Below are 18595 nucleotides of genomic sequence, written 5' to 3' on the forward strand. Positions count from 1 at the left end.
CAAACTCCGTGAGAAAAAACACCGTGATATTCACCTTCGACAAGTACACCCGTCGTGAACAGCCCTCTGCACCTGAAGTACACGATTGGATTACCGGGGTAATTGGCCTTCATTCTGAATCCGTTTATACCATGCAGCTAGACGCTGATGAATACTGCATTTTTGTAAAGTTTAACGATTCCGTGAGTGTAGACCGCTTTCTGGCAAAATTTGGTTATGAAACGGAATTTAAACATCGTGATGGTACTAAAAGTACTGTCGAACTCCGGAATTCCGAGTCTGTAATTAGGAATGTTAGGGTTTTGAATATTCCCATCGAAGTAGACAACTCTAAAATTTAAGATGTCTTTTCAAAGTATGGGGTTGTCAGGCAAATAGTCAACGAAAGGCGGGCTTCGCATTTCAAGCTGCAGTGCTTTAACGGCATTCGCTCCGTGGAGATGGAAGTGAAGGCAAACATTCCCTCCCACATGTTTGTTGACGGGCACAAGTCGCGTGTTATGTACTCGGGGCAAACCCCTACATGTCATGTATGTAACGAGTCTGGTCACCTCCATCAGGACTGCCCTCGCCGTGTTTTTGTGCTAACAAATAACCTTACGCAACGCCGGAAATTAACACTCAACGATTTGTTGTCAGCCAGTAATACAACAGAGCCGGCGGCTGTCGTGGATCCTGTTACTACCTCTGAAAATGTTGCACTTAATGTTAATGACTTTCCGCCTTTAAAACCTGCATTAACTGCTGCAATTCCGTCCCGTGACGGCGAGATTCCCACTAAAAAGCGTCCTCTAGAGGACACTGAAAAAAATTTTGATGAGGACTCTTCGTGTGAAACACCCGTTGCCAGGAGGCCGAAGCCCAGTCCTGAAGATCTGTTGGAAGTGGAAAAAGGAGATGCAATGCAGGTCGATGTGGCTCACACTTCCGCACAAGGACTTACATCGCCACGAACAGAAAGTGACGCAGCTGGTAGTGACCTTTCACGGAAATGTGACCCTGAGCCTGAGGTCACGGCTGAAATAACCGCATCAAGGGCACAGCCCATACAGTGCAAACAGTACAAGGAAGTAACAAGTAAACAACCTGCTGACTCCGAAGCGCAACGCCGCGCCGAAGGAGGAAATCAACAAGCATCACCGCCTCGCCAGCAAGACAACACAACAGACACCACGCCGGACCCAAATATTGGCGACTAGCAAGCCACCGCCGTTGCCCCATACAGCCGCCGCCGGCGGCAGCGACCGACACCGGGTCTTGATGTCACGCGTCATCGAGCGAAAGCCACACCAGGGAAGAAAGACGTCAGGAAAGAGAATATTAAAAATGAAGTCATCAGGGCCAACACTGACGAGGAGAAAGAGGAGGGCCACAGTGACTTATAGCCATGCATTGTCAGGATTTCAGGATACTTTTCTTCTCAAGCTCTTTGTTTAAACGCAGTGTAAATTTTTCTAGGATGTTAGTACATGTAATGGGCACACAGCTTGTAAACATCGTGCCTTTTAAGGAAGCACGTTTCTGCTATAATCATACCGATCCTCATCTTCTGGTATGTCTGTGATGCAAGCTTATAGCATTACTACTATTAACATCAATAAAATACAGTCACCCTTGAAATTGGCAGCACTAAAAGAATTCTTGTACCAGTCCGGGACAGATAACGCATTGCTACAAGAAGTTGCGATAACGGAATTTCTGATCCCAGGCTTTTTTGACATTGTTAATGTTTCTATGGAAGCCAATATCGGTACAGCCATTCTTATAAGGGAAGGCATTCAGGTGACTGAAATCGAACGACTAGATTTAGGAAGAGCCATAGGCATAAAAATTTTCGATGTGACAGTGCTTAACCTTTACGCCCCATCAGGAAATTCCCACAAATTGGATCGTGCGAAGTTTTTTCAAGATGAACTGATTTATTTATTGAGGAAATATCCGTGTTCTCTTATACTAGGTGGAGATTTTAACTGTTTTTTAAACCGGAAAGATCAACAGCCCAACTTCAACTACTCGACACAGTTAAAAAAGTTAGTAAGTGATCTACACCTTTAGGATGTGTGGGAACTTCAGCATCCGACGTCAGTCGGGTTCACGTATATAACCAGCCACTCCCGCAGCAGACTAGATAGAATTTACGTGTCACCAAATTTGCTAAATTATTTATTAAACGTTGAAACTATTCCCGTGTATTTTAGCGATCACAGTACACATTTAATTTGCTTTAATTTAAGTGTACAGCCAACCCGTCGATTCAGAAGCCAATGGAATTTAAATATCTCTGTTTGAACTGACGAATAACTGGAACAGAAAATAAGAGTAGCGTGGACTGTGTGCCTCCGCACAGTAGACAAGCACCCAACAGTCATTGACTGGTGGACTAGGATGGCTAAAACAAGGCTGCTGAAAGTTGTCATGCAGTATATAGTGTAGCGAGGCGCAGGGTGTTGAGGAATACAATGGAGTTTTATTATAAAGCTTTAAGAGACTTATATCAACAGGCCCATGATGACGTAATTCGTCTGAATGATCTCAAAAAAAATATAAGCCAAGTTATTAAGCAATAAACGGCAACAGATGGAGGGACTCAAAATTAAATCGAAAGCCACATCAGTTGTAGCAGATGATACAGCTTCTCTGTATCACTTGGTGCGGCATGCTAAAAACAGACGTCTAACTTTAATTGATGAAGTCCAGACGCATACTGGTACGAGGCTTGTTGTGGTTGGCAGGAGCGCCAACACCTTGGCACTGGAGGAGGGCGAAAGGCACGCGATTTAGCTCACGCAGGCTGGCGTGAGGTCTGGATTGAGAATAAACGGACGTAGCTGGTGGAATACTTAACTTTAATCCATTAATGGAGAACGTCGCTCCTTATGGCACATGGTCCTCAATATCAATAGTACGGATACTGGCGCCTTCCTAGGTCGTAGCAAATAACATAGCTGAAGGCTATTCTAACTATCGTCTCGGCAAATGAGAGCGTAGAAGTCAGTGAACCATCGCTAGCACAGTCGGCTCTACAACTGGGGCGAGTGCTAGGAAGTCTCTCTAGACCTGCCGTGTGGCGGCGCTGGGTCTGCAATCACTGATATTGGCGACACGCGGGTCCGACGTATACTAACGGACCGCGGCCGATTTAAAGGCTACCACTTAGCAAGTATTTGTTTCTGGCGGTGACACCACAAGGCTCACATGCCAGAAACAAATACTGGACGAAGTCCACAGGTACTATGAAACCTTATATGCCCCTACCACAGTGGAAGATGCAGCCCTCGATGACTTTCTCACTATTTTAGGTCCACAATTGACAGGAACAGACAACGCTAACATTCTATCACCTATTACTAAAGATGAAGTGCATGAGGCAGTGCGTAACTAACCACTCAAAAAATCTGCGGGACTTGATGGCCTCTCTGTGGAGTTTTATGCCCTCTACTGGTCTATAATTGGGGACAAGATCACTTCCATGGCAAATGACGTCCTGAACGGAAAACCGGTCCCTGCAGAGTTTAAGGAAATTAAAATAGTACTGATTCCTAAGAGTAAAGGCAACACCAACTTAAATAATTTTCGGCCTCTTTCGCTACTAAATTCTGATTACAAAATAATTTCGCGTATTATTAACAATAAACTCTCTGCCTTTTCCAACAAAATGTTAGTCATCATCAATCTTGTTCTCCGACCAGGACGATATTCGAAAGTCTATCTGAATACAGAGACGTCATTGCAATTACCTCAGTGACAAGTATAAAATGTGCGTTAATCTTTATACACTCCTGGAAATTGAAATAAGAACACAGTGAATTCATTGTCCCAGGAAGGGGAAACTTTATTGACACATTCCTGGGGTCAGATACATCACATGATCACACTAACAGAACCACAGGCACATAGACACAGGCATCAGAGCATGCACAATGTCAGCACTAGTACAGTGTATATCCACCTTTCGCAGCAATGCTGGCTGCTATTCTCCCATGGAGACGATCGTAGAGATGCTAGATGTAGTCCTGTGGAACGGCTTGCCATGCCATTTCCACCTGGCGCCTCAGTTGGACCAGCGTTCGTGCTGGACGTGCAGACCGCGTGAGACGACGCTTCATCCAGTCCCAAACATGCTCAATGGGGGACAGATCCGGAGATCTTGCTGGCCAGGGTAGTTGACTTACACCTTCTAGAGCACGTTGGATGGCACGGGATACATGCGGACGTGCATTGTCCTGTTGGAACAGCAAGTTCCCTCGCTCAGAGTCCGTCAACTGCACATACGGTTCACGTCCACGCTGTCGCGGCATGCTACCAGTGTTAAAGACCGCGATGGAGCTCCGTATGCCACGGGAAACTGGCTGACAGTGACGGCGGCGGTGCACAAATGCTGCGCAGCTAGCGCCATTCGACGGCGAACACCGCGGTTCCTGGTGTGTCCGCTGTGCCGTGCGTGTGATCATTGCTTGTACAGCCCTCTCGCAGTGTTCGGAGCAAGTATGGTGGGTCTGACACACCGGTGTCAATGTGTTCTTTCTTCCATTTCCAGGAGTGTAGATTTCAACAAAGCTTTTGACCGCTTTAGTCATAGACACCTCATTGCGACGCTGTCAAGAATGGCTTTCCACCCCCAGATTGTGAACATGGTAAGGATAATTGCAACAGGTGTAAATGCGAAAATCGCAATCAATGGCCAAACATCTAAACCCATACAGATAAGGCGAGGAGTTCCAGAGGGCATTCCCTTATCTCTGTTTTTATTTTAGAGCCCTTCCTCCGCACTGTCCACGCAAGATTAACAGGCATAACATTCAGTGGTGAGAAAACTGTCATACGAGCTTATGCTGATGATCTGGGTGTTGTAATAAGGAATAAGGAGGAGACAGTTACACTGGAAAGAGAAATCCAAAGGAAGTGTCTAGCGTCGGGAGCGACAGCAAATGAAAACAAAAGTCAAATATTGAATCTTCGGGGCCTAAATCACCTTCGACTGGCATGGGCAAAACAAGACAACAAACATAAAACTTTGGGAATAACCTTAATGGCATGTCCGATGAGGATGGCTGCTTTTAACTGGACGGAAACTAGGAGGAACATTCATGATGCTGTAATGGAGAACATCCATCGAACGATGGACCTGGTGCAAAAAGGCAGATTCATCAACTACTGCGTTTTGTCTAAAGCGTATTTCACTGCGCAGGTATTTCCAGTCCGTAAACTAGTAGCGAAAGGGATCATGTCCACTGTTATCAATTACTTATGGCAAGGAGACATATTCAGGGTTGGTGCTACTACCGTTATACTGGATGTCACAAACGGGGGCCTCGGTTTGGTGGATATTCGCAATAAAGCGTCTGGTGTGTTCCTCAAACGGACATTCCATATACTCAGAGAACTTCCACAATGTATGACCGCAATGCTCTTTGCGGCTGAGATACCACCTAGCCTGCAAGCACCGATTAATGTGCGAAGTGTGGTGTCATCGCCAGACACCACACTTGCTAAGTGGTAGCCTTTAAATCGGCAGCGGTCCGGTAGTATACGTCGGACCCGCGTGTCGCCACTGTCAGTGATTGCAGACCGAGTGCCGCCACACGGCAGGTCTAGAGAGACTTCCTAGCACTCGCCCCAGTTGTACAGCCGACTTTGCTAGCGATGGTTCACTGACAAATTACGCTCTCATTTGCCGAGACGATATTTAGCATAGCCTTCAGCTACGTTATTTGCTACGACCTAGCAAGTCGTCATGATCAGTTTCTATTGATATTGTAAATCATGAACCGCCAAGAGCGACGTTCGTCATTAATGGATTAAAGTTAAGTATTCCACGAGCTACGTCCGTGTTTCTCAATTCTAATTCCCTTGTGTTCCAGACCTCACGCCAGCCTGCGTCAGCTAAAACGCATGCATTTCGGCCTCCTTTAGCAAAACGGTGTTGGCTCTCCTGCCAACCACAACACGAAGGATTAATGCCCGTCTGCAGTATGTGAGGAACTTTTTCCTAGAAGCAAGTTATCTTAGTGACGAAATCAGAAGCAACACACGTATCACAGCGCGCGACATCATACTTGAAAGGAAGCTAAATAAGTGTAGAAACAAAACTGAAACGAAATTCCAAAATTGTGACTCGAAAGCTGTATGGCGGAACATCAACTATGCCAGGCTATCTACAGACGTTATTTCCGCATGGTACAAAACAGTTAATAATGACATCAGCACCAACGAGAGACTATATGGGATCGGTTTAAACCAGACACACCTTTGTGGAAAATGCAATCTCGTGGATACACTCAGCCACAGACTCACCTGTGGAGGCAATGTGCGTAACTGGAATTGGATCAGGCAACAAATCGCCTCTCAGACCAGATCCTCTACGGAATATGTAACAACATCGCTCCTCCTGAGACCAGACATGACATACTTTCCGAAATTAAAAACCAACGCCATTAACTGGTTACTGGGAAAATATGTTAGTTGTGTCATCCACAGACTTGGGTCGGACAACGAGATTGAATTCCGCGTTTACATGAAGTGTTAATATGCAAAAATCAACACGTATCGCAACCACAAGAAGCATTACGGCAACATGCTGAAGATCATTTTTGAAAGAATGGGTGTTGGTTAAATATGTGGAACCACTACAACAACTTGAACGAGAACGAACAGAAGTAAATTAAAAGTCACTTGGTTTCTTATTATTTACTATTATCTTGCTTCCGGAACTCCATTTTTATTTTCATAACATTTTGTTCAAAATTACTCGTGTTCGACTTCCAAAGTATTTGTGTGATTCGAGAAGAATTGTTAATTTTTTTTTTTAATGAGTGTTCAGTTTCTACTCAGAGAAGAGGTTTCTTTGTCTTTCTTACATCGGAGAATGGGTATATTGTGTTAAGATTTCTGCACACTTAGTGCTATGACCCAACAGGGGACATGAAAAAGTGGTGGTAGGGGTTTGGGCCTCGACGCACTGGCAGTGCCGTGGAGAGACCCCACTGGTAGTGCGGCGTGTACCGCGCCCTGACCATCCTAGAAATACAAAAAATAAATAAATAAATAAAAAATAAAAATGAATAAAAATAAAAATAAAGATAAAAGTGGCCAATAAAAAATTGAATTGCTGAAAAAAGGATGGATGAAAAAAGTGGATAATAAAAAAAGAAAAAAGAGATGGTAGAGAAAAGAAAGTGGTAATCTTCGTGCATTCTAAACTTATGGTCGCCTGTTCGCGTCCAACTGTCTTTTTTTTACCACATTTCGGTCTAAAGTTATGAGAAAAAAAAAGATGTTAGAGCACTTGCCCGAGAAAGGCAAAGGTCCCGAGTTCGAGTCTCGGTCGGGCACAAAGTTTTAATCTGCCAGGAAGTTTCATATCAGCGCACACTCCGCTGTAGAGTGAAAATCTCATCCTGGTAACATCCCCCAGGCTGTGGCTAAGCCATATCTCCGCAATATCCTTTCCTTCAGGAGTGCTAGTTCTGCAAGGTTCGCAGGAGAGCTTCTGTAGAGTTTGGAAGATAGGAGACCAGATACTGGCAGAAGTGCAGCTGTGAGGACCGGAAGTGAGTCGTGCTTCGGTAGCTCAGATGGTAGAGCTCTTGCCCGCGAAAGGCAAAGGTCCCGAGTTCGAGCCTCGGTCGGGCACACAGTTTTAATCTGCCAGGAAATTTCATACCAGAGTAGCCATGCTTGGCGATTCAAGTCGTAGCCTGACCAGACGCACACTTGATCTTATTCCTGCTGCAGCCTGTTATTTTACAATGGTCCGTGATGACTCAGCATATTCAACATGTGCCCGCATTTCGTCCATGGAAGGTGTTCGGTCGGCAGCTGCTGCTCGCACAACGTGTCGATCTTTACATGTGCCTGTACTATGGGGTCTTCCAGAACCTGTACTACAGGAACGGGAAGGCTCCACAGTCCACTGTTGAAAGCCAGGACGTACCATGGTTAGACTGTGCCGAACATGTGCTACCAGCAGACCCGCAATGCGTTTGCCTAGAAATGGTTCAAGCTGTTGGACAGGAGTATTTACTCGCTGGCGGGTCATGGCTGTACCGTGGAAAGAATGCTGCCGACACTGGTCGCCTCTTAGCGCAAACTGCTGCGCGCAGAGTAAAAACAGAGGGAGCGCAGAGGGGCCCCAGCTCGCCGTGCGATAGCCTGATGACAGTGGCAAATGAGTCGCTAACACCACAATCCTTCAGTATGCATATTTTACACAATGCTGCCAGTAAACACAGGTTTTGAGAGTGTTGTATTTTCTTCCAGCACTGTATTACGAAATGGGTTTGTTGAAACAAAAAGAGAATATAAGCTTGGGAACTTTTGTTGTGCAGAAATATGTTGAAAACTAGATGGGCAGATCGAATACGTAATAACGACGTAGTGAACGAAAATGGGAAAAAAATTTGTCGTAGTACAACTTGACTAAAAGAAACTATCGTTTGACAGAAAACATCCTGAGGCATCAAGGAATTGGCAATTTAGTGATGAAAGGAAATTTTTGTGTAAAAACTGTATAGCGAGGCCAAGCGTTGAGCCTAGTAAGCAGGTTGGAGGCGACTTTAACGTACCAACTGCAGACTGCAGGGGGTAAGACAAACAGTCGTGCGAAATGCTTTTGAACAGGTTTTCCTAAAACTCTCTTGGGCAGCTAGTTCAGCAGCCCATACACAATGGAAATATCTTAGACGTTTCAACTGCAGATGAAACCTGGTAATCAAGGGAAGGCAAGATTCGGTTACGATTGTGGACGGGTCCGTAATCAGTTACTGTTGGTTGCCATTTCAGTTACACACAATTTATTTTAAACCAGTAATTCCAGACTCAACAATAAATAAAAACACTACACGTTATTAATGAAGGAATAAACAATTGTGTAAATAATAGTTGTTTACTGACTTACAATTTAGCAAATCACCATTAAATACAGATACAGCTGATAATGTTATAAAAGCAAGCCACTGTGATCTGGACAGAAGGCTTTACTCGCCGGGAATGGCAATAAATTAAGAATTTTTTAAAACTCGCTGCAACTTACAAATATTAAAGGCAAGTTGCCATAAACACAATCGAAAGCATAGACGCCAGGAATGGCAGTAAATAAGGTTTTAAAGGCTTACTGCGTAAATACAAATACCAAATTAGAATTTTAAGGCAAGTGACCACAGTCACGGCTGAAGGCCTTACCAGCCAGGAACGGCAATAATACAAAAAAATTATAAACCTGCTGTAAAACAGTATATACAATAGCAAAGGCTAATTAAAAAACAAGCAACTGATCACCAAACTGGTGAAATAAGATGATAAACTTTTTAGCACAACCCTTAACAACCACTGAACACTACACTGCTAGATTTATTCCACAAGGCGACGAGAACTATTAACTAGACATATTTAACATTTAATGTAGGTATTACAAGGTACTGTAATAAATAATGCAACAATAAAACACAAGGACCATTACATAAGTTCCTTATAGGGTACCGAGGCAGATTATACCCGCACAAGGCGTGGGCTGACAGAGCGTTACACTGAACTACGTGCATCAGACTTCCGTTTAGAACACATTTGTCTTACAAGAACCAAGGGGCCACAGTCGGTGCTCCAGGAATTGACCTCTGAGAAGGTGTAGAAACAAACACTTTCGCGAGCGATGAGATAGGCAGCGAAGAGTTACATTCACTTCACAAGATGTTAACTCAGACTAGTGGCAGTCTAAAGAATGACTGATGATAATCTTGCTGAAGCTACCTGCCGTCCGACCAAATGCAACGACGGAAAAATACGCCAAAGCCGGAACTGGCGGTCTGCACTACATACCCAGAATACTGTTTTTTTAGAGCTCGGAAAAAAACAAGGAATCGCTGCCACCACAGTAGAAGAATCACCAACCGGCCTACAATCAATAAAGCTGTCAAAACTACTAGACTGACCGGACAGCAGTGGCAAGGCGAAGAAATATACACTGCTGTTACATACACTAACCCCCAAGGCAGGTAACTGAGCATCTATCGGCCACCAGGAAAGAAAAATTATCGTTTTCTGAATTTAACAAACTGTAAGAAGCTGAACGCAGTACATAGTAATATGAAGTCGAGGAAAGGTAATCAGGTCCGCCTTCCCCAAGCACTCCACTCGCTGCTGTTCGCCTCGGCGACACTACGAGGAGCAACACGAACCCAAGGCACTGGAGAATCGCGAGATGTAACAATGATGGATTGAAATGCACTCTTCTTAAATATTGCTAGATCCGGTTTACGACGAGGTCGTGCACCCTCGTGACCGCAGCCCTTCCATCCGGCAGCCCATGCGTCCCACCAGCAGTGCCGGCGTGTTCCAACACCGCGTGGACCCGGCTCCTCCTGAGTCCCAAACCGAACTGGCCCACTCACACGACCCAGAAAACAACGACGTAGGCCCATAAATAGGGCAACAGTTACTACATACCGATAATCGCCGCTGCTGCCACTAGGATACAGGCAACGCTTGCGGAACCGAGTGTCGCCAGCGAACACGAGATGAAGACGAACAACTGCAACCGTGTCAACCAAAGATAGTGTCTGGCCTCCAACAGAGGGTGGACACCTACAGTTTTGACCAACGCGAGACGCAGCACGACTCAGCAGATAGTCCGGATCTTATCGACCATGTCAGAATAGAAACGGCGATTAGCGATGTCATCATAGCAACTATGGTTACGAAAGTTAATAAATCAGTGAAGAAGGCTAGGAGAGTGTTTCTGCTAGATAGAGCAGATAACCAGTTATCAGCATCTCAGACATTGAACTGACATCACTTACTTCCAGTAAGATGGATGTAGACGAATTATGGGGAAAGTTTCAGCAAATCGTGGTCAGGAGAGTTATGTGTCTAATAAGCGGATTGAGGATGGATAAAACTCACCGTTGTTTAATAATGAAATTCGGGAAATGCTGGGCTAGGAAACGCTGTTGCGTTGATGACAAGCGGAGGTTGGCAGAGATTCGTGAGACTGTGAAAAGATCTATGCAAGAAGCATACAACAACTGCCATCGTCAGACATTAGCAAAAGGTCTAGAGGAGAATCCGAGACAATTCTGGTCCTATGGAAAATCGCTAAGAGGGTGTAAGGCTTCCATCCAGTCCTTTTTTGGCCAGTGTGTGGCAGTTGAAGACAGCAAAACGAAAACCGAAATTTTAAACTTCGCTTGCAGGAAATAATTCTTACAAACTTACTGTCATTTGACAATGGCACAGACTCCCGTATGGACGACATGGAAATAAGCATCCCTGGCGTAGACAAACAAGTGAATGATCTCAAAGCCAATAATCACCAGGTCCATCCCTCCCTCCCTCCCTCCCTCCCTCCCTCCCTCCCTCCCACCCTCCCTCCCTCCCTCCCTTCTGTTTTACAAAGAGCACTCTAGGGCGTTGCTCCCTTATCTGCCTCGCATGTATCGTGAATATCTCGACCATCACAAAGTTCCAATCGACTGGGAAAGGGCGCAGGTGAATCTTGTATATAAGAAGGGTGAAAAAACGGATCCGCTAAATTACAATGTCCTTGATTACGGTTTGTTGCAGAATTTTTGAACACGAACTCTGTCCGAATATAACAAATTTTCTTGAGACTGAGAAGCTCATGTCCACGAATCAGCATCGTTTTGGAGAGCATCGCTCGTGTTAAAGTCAGATTGCTCTCTTCTCACAAGATATACTGCGAATTTTGGATGAAGGACAACAGGCATATTCCATAATTTTTGATTTTCAGAAATCGTTTGACACGGTGCCCCGCACGGGCCATGAAGACCGCCGTGTCATCCTCAGCCCGCGGGCGTCACTGGATACGGATATGGAGAGGCATGTGGTCAGCACACCGCTCTCCCGGGCGTAGGTCAGTTTCCGAGACCGGAGCCCCTACTTCTCAGTCAAGTAGCTCCACAGATTGCCTCACAAGGGTTGAGTGCATCCCGCTTGCAAACAGCGCTCGGCAGACCGGATGGACACCCATCCAAGTGCTAGCCCAGCCCGACAGCGCTTAACTTCGGTGATCTGACGGGAACCGGTGTTATCACTGAGGCAATGCCCTTGGCTGACGCGGTGGCCATTTCAGGCTCTTAAAGAAGGCAAGAGCATATGGAATATGTCCACAGATATCTGACTGGTTGGAAGACTTATTAAGTAACAGGACCCAGTAGGTTGTCCTCGACGGCGAGTGTCCGTCAGAGACAAGGGTATCGTCAGGAGTGCCCCAGGGAAGAGTGGTAGGACCTCTGTTGTTCTCTACATACATAAATGGTTTGGTGTACAAGGTGGGCTGCAATCTTTTGCCGTTTGCTGATGATGCTGTGGTGTTTGGTAAGGCGTCGAAGTTGAATGAATGTACGAGGATACAAGATGACTTAAACAAAATTCCCAATTGGTGTGATGCTTGGCAGCTGTCTGTAAATGAGGAAAAATGTAAGTTAATTCATTTGAGTAGGAAAAAAAAACTCGCAGTGCTCGGATACAGCACTGGTAGTGTCCTGCTTGACACAGTCACACCATTTAACTATCTGGTCGTAAAGCTGCAATGCCACATGAAGTGGAGCGATAATTTCAGGACTGTGGTAGGGAAGGCGAATCATCGACTTTGGTTCAGTAGGAGAATTTCAGGAGACCGCATGTAGGACTCTGTTGCGCCGTGTTCTTGAGTACTACTCTCGTGTTTGGAAACAAATCAGGTAGAATTCCAGGGAGACCGAATCAATTCAAAGGCGGGCTGCTAGATTTACTACTGGTAGCTCCAAAAACTGGTAAATGTTACTAGATGCTTCGGGAACTCTAATGGGAATCCCTGTGGGGAAGGCGACGTTCTTTGCAAGGAACACTCTTGACAAAATTTAGAGGTCCGGCATTTGAAGTTGACTGGCAAATGGTTCTTCTTCCGCCAGTACACATTGCACGTTAGGAGACGAAGATAAGATAGGAGGGATTAGGGCTCACGTGAGTGGAGGAAGGAAGAGTATGATTTGTAGTGGTACGGGGTACCCTTCGCCAAGCATGTAGATGTAGGTTAAAGTGCCGTAAGTTGCAGTAATAATGAGATGAAGTATAGACCACAGCGTACAGCTGCATTAAACCAGTCATCGGACTGAAGGCCACAATAATTGGACTCCCACACAAGTGCAGTCGGCCTTGTGTAGATCAAAGTTGAAGATGAATGGAAATAAGCTGAGATGCCATTGATAATGTGAAATACGGTTCGACACGCCTAATATTCGTCTCAGAGCAACTTACGCACGAGCTCGACGCACGGACCATATTATTATGACTGACTGGAGCAGCCAGAATACCCGATGCATGGAATGTGGGCTATAGTGTTCGTGATCAAACTGCGCGGACGAGACAGTGGTGCGTGATGGCGGCGCGGGCACACAGGTTATCACGACACCACAGGCGGCAGCCGGTGGTCCGCTGATGGGAGCGCCAATTAGCGGTAGGAGGCGTGAGCTGTGCGCAGCCAGTTTGCCGACGGGCGCCAGTGTGGAAGCGGGCCGCAAACACGACTGCAAACAGCCCGTCTCTCGGCGGCTGCCGGGCGCCAATCGCACATTATTGGTCCACATTACACCCCGGCTTTGTGAAGAGACAGCGCGAACGGCGCGAGTGAGTCAGCCGGTGGTGGCGGCGGCGGCGGCCGCACCTAATTCCGCCGCGAGTGAACGTGCCGAAGGGGACTGCAAACTTTGCGTTTATCCGGGAATGGGATGACGCAGCTCTCTGACGGCACGTTTTTAGTCCAGTACGCCGTGGTTGGGAATTAGCATTACCGCAATTGTTTGTTAGAGACACACAACTTTGTTCGTTAGATGAGGACAGTTAACAAGGTAAAAATTCTGTTTCGTGGGATTCGTTCGGGGTCAAACAGGTGGGATCGGGTTGATACTGCCTAACAATTCCCAGTGAAGGACTGGGTAACAAGTTCAACATCGTTTCCTTGCCTGTTTTTAATAATATCGTGACAAAATTCAAAATTAATAACCGCAATACACTTCACCAATGTATTACAAATATTCGTAACTTTCTTTCTCTGGACAATAATCCATTTGGTACCTCAAAAGAATTAATTTTTAATCAAAATACCCACGGGTGTACTGCCGGTCTATAGTGTCTATAGACCGGCAGTACACCCGTGGATATTTTGATTATCAAATACGACGGGAGAAACTCAAGAATCGAATTAATTTTTGTTCCATTACAAAAGTGCAACATTGAAAAAGTTCATCTACAATGAGTATCACAACTTTCTATTCCGTTGCAAAACGATTACAGAAGCAGTTTACTGGTTTCAGGTATTAAATCTTTTCCTAATAAAATAGTGCGGTAGACTGAAAGGTATATACACATAGTAAAAATTTATATATTGAACCAGAGATGGTCAAACGTAGTATCGATTATGTAGCAGCGTCGTTGCTCAACAGCGATCACTGGTTCAAGGTGTTTTGGGTAGTTAGTTAAAGCAACTCTAGATAAGGAGAAGTATGGAGGTGTAAATACCTGTTGTATCTGATATGTGGTGGATAGATACTTCCTTGCTATTGTTGTTCAATCGCTTCTATCCCATTGTTGATCGGAGATATGACTTCACACGTCTAAGGTCGCTAAATGACCGTCCTGCTGTCGCTGTCGTGATTGGAACTACTCGGAGAAGCTTAATGCACTTCACTATTTCACATAACATATCCCCAACTGCAGACTGTTGTGTAGTGTGCTTTCTCACATCACTTCTGTTTTTTTTTTTTTTTTTTTTTTTTTTTCAGAGAGAGCGCTAGCCCCCCAGATATCCAAATATGGCTGCTCATGTTCGCCGTTTTGGAGGTATGGATCTAACCACACGAGCTACTTTGTGCAAAGGGTCCATAAAATAAATGTCGAAGCTTGTTACTCGCGAAATAACCAACAATTATTGTGAAGCATTGCCATTATACAGCACCAGGGCCATGATCTAAAGTCACCAGTCAACGTAGTGGTCACACCGTTAAGAGAGCATCCTGGTTTCTTTGTTGTGCTGCAGATGGTGTGGAAATGGTGTCAGGAAGTGTGTAGTAGCACACACTACCCATACTATTATTTCATGTTGTGACACCACACATGCTATCAGCTATCATCAAGACAACAGCGACGATGTTTGCTTTCCACTTTGTGAACCGCAACTTCTCATTTGGTAGACCTGAAAAAACTTACTCAGCATTCCTCCATAATAAGTAAGATGTTATGCTCAGAAAGATTACAATGAGCTAGTATTACACGTTTCACAATATTGGGAGTAGGTTCCCAGAAAACAAAAGGAAAGAAATAATAAAAATAATAGGAATAATTTTTGGGCGAAAACGTTTCGTGAAATAACAGTCGATTTTAAGTTGTTATTATTATCGTCATTATTATTTACCTTACCAACCACACTAATCTCTGTTAACTAAGTAATCTTTCACTGTATAGACTGTACTGCTTGATAGCTACTTTTTAATAATATTGTTTAGTAAGTTTGCACTAATAATCCCTTTAATCTCCTTGGGCCACTTACTGTACTTCTACTACTAAAAGGAAAAATAAAGTTTTTTTTTGTTTTAAGTTTATTGTTTCTTCTTAAATGTAAGATGATTGTAGACACTGTTCCATGGCAATGACCAGAGCAGTTTTCACAGTAATTACAAATGTAATTTGTAATATACATAATTCACTTTCTGGGCTTCAAAAAAATTTAACTGTAATGATGGTGTGGTGTTAGCCCTCAACTGTGCACCCACAGACTCAGAGTTGAAATATTAAAAGTTTTGGCTGGTTTCATTGTCTAGGGGCTGAGATACGTAGTTGCTGCATGGCGAGCCAAATACTGCTGAGTCTACAGTGTACAATATGAATACACACATGAATTGAATGGTCGAAGATTCTTATCACTCGGCAGTAGCGAATTAATATAGAAATTTACAAATGAAAGATTGCAATTAAATAAAATTTGCAAGTACTATCTTAACGACTTTAAATGGTGAGTACAATAGCAGAAGTACATTTGAGAATGTGGAATATTTCTGCAAAACAGTTATTGGTGTCGATGGTCCAGCAATTAAGTAAAATATAAGTTGAATAACAGGGAAACCATAAATACCTACTTCACGTAATTAGTTATGAACGTACATAGCTTGCGAGATATTCACTTCTGAACGCACACTACGACTTCACAGCAGAAGCCACGGAAATCATACAAGAGCACATGTTGGCACTCCGAAGTAATTCTGTCCTCCGCGACCACGCAAAAACCGCTCCACACTCCAAGTCCTCCGCTGACCATGCGTCCGTCGCGCTGTCGCGTCCAGCATCTCCCGTGTCCTGTCCCATACTCTGCTAAACCACCTCGTGTTCTCCACTTCCACATAGTCTCACCATTAACGAGCGCTATGATTGGCTAGAGCGCTCCCTTCATGTCTCCACGCCAACGTACACTCACAAATATATATAAACACATACAAAATATAGGAGTTACATTTAAATAACTTGAAATTAAATAAATATTCCTACGGCTGTACAATAAACACGCTCTAACTCACATTATTAGATACATAAACAAATTAAATAAACATATATCAAAGTAATAGAACAAAAGGTTGGCCAGTACATTCTAAAGCACAGTAAATATTTAACCAATCTCTTCATGAATAGTATATATCGGATATAAACAAAGACATAGATGATTAAATATATTTATAAGCATGCTGCTACCATTTTTTCGTGTAACTGGAGTACTCATGGCCTGACGCGATCTATAGTAATCGGCCACTTTGACAACAAGTTTAAGGAGAGTTATGTGTCTAATAAGTGGATTGAGGATGGATACAACTCACCATTGTTTAATAATGAAATTCTGGAAATGCTACTCAAGGACACGCTGTTGCACTGTCGGTTCAAAGTTGCTTAATTTTTCTCCTGACCACAATTTAAAATCTGCTGAAACTTTCCTCATAATTCGTTGTTCAAGAGAGAACTCGCAAATGACGACAAGCAGAGGTTAGCAGAGATTCGTGAGACTGTGAAAAGATCTATGGACGAAGCAGATTATTCGGAGTAGGTGTTAAAATCCATGGAGAAGGAATAAAGACTTTGAGATTCACCGATGACATTGTAATTCTGTCAGAGACAGCAAAGGACTTGGAAGAGCAGTTGAACGGAATGGACAGTGTCTTGAAAGGAGGATATGGGATGAATATCAAGAAGCGCAAAACGAGGATAATGCAATGTAATCGAATTAAGTCGGGTAATGCTGAGGGAATTAGATTAGGAAATGAGATACTTAAAGTAGTAAAGGAGTTTTGCTATTTGGGGAGCAAAATAACTAATGGTGGTGAAAGTAGGGAAGATATAAAATGTAGACTGGCAATGGCAATGAAAGCGTTTCTAAAGAACAGAAATTTGTTAACATCGAGTACAGATTTAAGTGTCAGGAAGTCGTTTCTGAAAGTGTTTGTATGGAGTGTAGCCATGTATGAAAGTGAAACATGGACGATAAATAGTTTGGACAAGAAGAGAACAGAAGCTTTCGAAATGTGGTGCTGCAGAAGAATGCTGAAGATTAGAAGGGTAGATCACATAACTAATGAGGAGGTATTGAATAGGATTGGGGAAAAGAGAAGTTTGTGGCACAACTTGACAAGAAGAAGGGACCGGTTGGTAGGACATGTTCTGAGGCATCAATGGATCACAAATTTAGCATTTGAGGGCAGCGTGGAGGGTAAAAATCGTAGAGGGAGACCAAGAGATGAGTACACTATGTAGATTCAGAAGGATGGAGATTGCAGTAAGTACTGGGAGATGAAGAAGCTTGCACAAGATAGAGTATCATGGAGAGCTGCATGAAACCAGTCTCAGGACTGAAGACAACAACAACAACAATTTGGAGAAATTACTTTTCAGCGCGGTGTCGCAAAATCTTTTTAATGTGAACAAGTGCATCTGATGATGAGGTTGGTAACCTGAAAGTCAGTCGTGACACAATGAAAGGGCAGTGCAAATCCGTTCTGCAGACAGTGGCAAGTTCAGTCCTAATCGAAACTTTTCATATGACTGGGTTCCTGCTTTCCATCAACGGCGAGAGGTTACAGAACAGAGCGTTTCTGTTGCGAAATTGTCTAATGACGCATTTCACCCTTTTGGGGCTTCATCAGATTGTCTACAAAAAGAAGAAAGCAATGAATTAGATACAAATGGAGGAGCAGGGGGTACTTTTGTTTTATTCTGAGTTTTATGTGTCTGCATTGGTTAGCTAACGTGAATTTTGATTCCTAGGTTTATGCACTTTTGTTTTTTTGAGAATGTGCCTTAAGCCGGTCATGTGTACTTCTTGCCGCACTATACGCGGCACCTGTATCTCAATTTGTCATAGTACTGTTTGTGCGCGGGTCAGTACAGACATGGTGCCGTGTGCTGCCAGTACCGCGGTTTTGTGAGCGTGGTACTGTCTTGTACTGCCACGGCGGAGCCGGCTGGCGTGCTCGAAGTAGACCTGAAAACTTTTCCGCCACATATTTCTAATTTCTCGGTGCTAGCCTGGATGTTTCTCTCCTTTCACTAGGTCCAATTCGTGGTTTAG

General features: G+C 44.1%; 1 pseudogene; it reads right to left on the minus strand.

The window, feature by feature from the left end:
* Window positions 1-11947: 11947 nt before the first annotated feature.
* On the minus strand, window positions 11948-12065 carry LOC126279262 (5S ribosomal RNA; annotated as a pseudogene).
* Between the last annotated feature and the right edge of the window lie 6530 nt (window positions 12066-18595).

This window comes from Schistocerca gregaria, chromosome 6, assembly GCF_023897955.1.
Source record: "Schistocerca gregaria isolate iqSchGreg1 chromosome 6, iqSchGreg1.2, whole genome shotgun sequence".
Lineage (NCBI taxonomy): Eukaryota > Metazoa > Arthropoda > Insecta > Orthoptera > Acrididae > Schistocerca > Schistocerca gregaria.